Genomic DNA, 3,249 nt, shown 5'->3' on the forward strand with positions numbered 1-3,249 from the left:
AATCCCCCACAGCAACCCCCCCCCCCCCGTACCGTTCCGTTCCGTTCCGCGCCCCCCCCGCCGGCGGCTCCCGTCCGCGGAGCGGCACTGCCCCGCCGTGGCCACCGCGGGGGCTGCCCAACCGGCACCCAACCCCGGCTTCTCCCCGGGCTTCCACCCCCTTCCCAAGCTCCCTTTTCCCTCCTGACTTCATCTTCTCCGTCTCTAATTGGAAAGGAGACAAGCGAACCCTCTGGAAAGCAACCCCGGGCTTTTGGGAAGTTTGGAGCCCCGTCCAACGGGACCCTGAGGGGCGAAGTCGAAGCTCGGGGCTTAATTTCATCCAGATGTTTACGCGAGGGTCCGAACGTCTTTAGGACGTGTGTTAAAAGGGTTGGGTTCTCGGGAGGAGCGAAGCGCAGGTTTAGGGTCGGTTTTCCGCTCAGGGGAAAGTTTGGTGCCGCAGTCTGGTGGAGCGCAACGTCGGAGGAGCGCGAAGCCACCGCAGCCAGCGCCGCCCGCTCCCCCCATAAAAGCACAGCACGAATAGATACAGAGCCCGCTTGAAACCAAAGGGGACAATTCAGGACCCCTCAGTGCACAGACAGACCCAGCTATTAAAACCCCACGAGGGTAAGACCTGTCTTTTCTGTTGCAAACAAGCCTGGGGAGAAGGTGACGGCAGCCCACCGGCAGCACATCAGCCCAGACCTAGCACTTGTCTCCAGGGTCAGGCAGTTTTCAGAACTCGGCTTATATACCTCATCCATAGCAAGGGAAAAGGTGACCCTGCAGCTTCCTTTAATTATTGTCTCCAGCTCCACACCGTTAGAAAAAAAAACAAAAAAACACCTCTGGTAAGAAATGGCCGCACAGGCCCAGTTCTTGTGAAAATGCTTCTAACTGCTTCAGTCAGTCCTCACTGCCGTGTATTACAGCCGGACACAGGAACAGGCACAGACCAGAACCCCCCAACTGCACCCATCGAGCTCAACATGAAGCCGACACACTTGGTTGCATCTTCCGCAGTACTTAATATTTAAGCACATCGAAGTATAATGAAGAATTCTAGTAATGTTCAACAGTTGGGTTTGAGGTTCTCCCACTGACTGTTTCCTACCACCTGTGCAAATGAAGATCATTACCAGCCTTTTTTCAAGCAAGATGACCTGATCAGCTATATCCAAAACTCAACCACACGCATGCAAAGATTTTTATCTTGAAAACAAGATGTATCTTAGCAGGTTACAATTTTTCATTTTTCTTTACTTATCAACACACACTTTCTAACACGGAGGGTCTCTGAGAAATTAATTTCCATCCAAAAACAAACAAGGACTGAAACAGTTTATAAAGGAACCCATCTTTCAAGGACATTTTCTTTTAAATTGCACAATGTGGCTCTTAGCAAGGAAAATAAATAAAACTTAATCCCTCTGCATTCCAGCTGGCATTTTTTTTCCTCAAGCTAGAAGCAAACAATCAATTTAAAGAAAACTCAGACTATGGTCAATTAAGGAACTGTATATCATTTCATTTATAAATACCATTTACCTATTCAATTGATTATTTTTATCCAATTAAGTCAGATTTACATTTTAAATTCCTAAGAATTAAGTCATTTATCCACATCGCAGTCCTAGACTTTTCACATCTGTGGCTGCAAAATTCTGCAGATCATCTGGTCTTTGGCTGTTGTATTAGCCGAGAGAGTTTCAGCTACCAGATTTATTTAAGGATGTGGATTATAAGCCTCCAGGAAATGGCAACCACTGGGAAAATTTGTGTCTAATTACTGGTAACACATAGAAATCCCCTTTTCTTTTTTTCTTTTTTTCTTTTTTTCTAACTTGGGTTGGTTGCTTATGCATATAAATTGTTTTTCTTTTACATCTTATCTCTTTAACCAGGATGGTCATCTTTAGGTTTATATGTATGCCAGATATGCTGTTAGCACTGTTTAATACACTCCAAGTTGTGGGGAGCTCACCAAGTTTTGCAGACTACCTTTTTCTCTAGAAGACAGTGTTTGTTTTCAAGAGACTAATCAATACCTTAGAGCCACAGAATACATTTGCTGAATGGTTTATCCAGTGAATCATAACTTCCTTTATAAAACCAGATGGAATTTCCCTGGCCACAGTCCCCATGGCGGCACTAGGCATTCCCAGGCACAACCGTCCAGTGCTGCAGCACTAAACCGCACCAAGGAGAGGAGTCTCTGTACCTCTAGCCTTGGATTCTAGCAGGGTGCTAATAAGTAAAATAGCCACAGTTAAAACAAATAGGCATTGTCAAAAAGAAAACTGGTATCTTCAGGGTGTGGGGGAGTGAACTGTGATCCTTAATGTGCTTGAACATACCTACCACAAAAATGGGGATCAATTCATTTCTAAACTCAGTGCTGTAATACCAAGAAAAACTGTGTTTAAAATTGCATTTACTGACAACTTTCTAAGTGCAAGCAAAGCCAAAGAGATTAGTAGGAAAATGTATTTGTCAATCTTTCCCACAAATATTTTTGTGGCATGACATCACAGGCAAGACTTGGAATAAGCAATCCTTACAGGACAGACTTAGCTAATATGCAACAGCTCCAGACACTGCAGAGACCAAAAAGTAGGGCTGGAAAATTATTTAAAGGTCTCTTCATACAAATTTAACATGCAGGAGAAAAAAAGCCAGCACCAATCCACTAGTCGCCTCCACAGCCCTCCTCGGAGCAACGTAAACCAGCAGCAGTCCATGGACCATTCCTTCTTGAGAACTTCCAACCCAGTGGTTAACCGTGCCGTGTCATACCGCCTGCTTCAAACCAAGCAGGCTGCCTGCTGTTTGCTCTCCTAACCTGAACAAAACCCAGCAACATCAGTTTCACTCTAATTTGGTTACCGTCATTCTGAACGCAGCTGGCTTCCCAACAACGTAACACGCTTTGAACAGCCAGTTCCCCTTCCCAAGCATGTTTTTTAGACACCGATATCAACTTTCTCATATTTTGTATCTTATCTGCTAGAAATAATTTGAATTTTGAACCTAAATCAAACTCCTTAACTTCCCCTGCCAGTTAGGAAAAACGTTACAAGTCTATTTTAGGAAAAGGATTGAGGTAACTTAGAAATTTAATTTAAAATGAATCAGGAAAGAAGGGAACTTGGAATGAAGAGGTTTTCCCACGCTGGAAAACCCTGTGCATTTCAAGTACTTTCTGCCTTGGCATAAAATGAAGTGCTTTGCTAGAAATAAGGAAGGAAATAGATTCTTCTGCTG

Source organism: Haliaeetus leucocephalus, unplaced genomic scaffold, assembly GCF_000737465.1.
Source record: "Haliaeetus leucocephalus isolate CR32 unplaced genomic scaffold, Haliaeetus_leucocephalus-4.0 Scaffold656, whole genome shotgun sequence".
Taxonomy (NCBI): Eukaryota; Metazoa; Chordata; class Aves; order Accipitriformes; family Accipitridae; genus Haliaeetus; species Haliaeetus leucocephalus.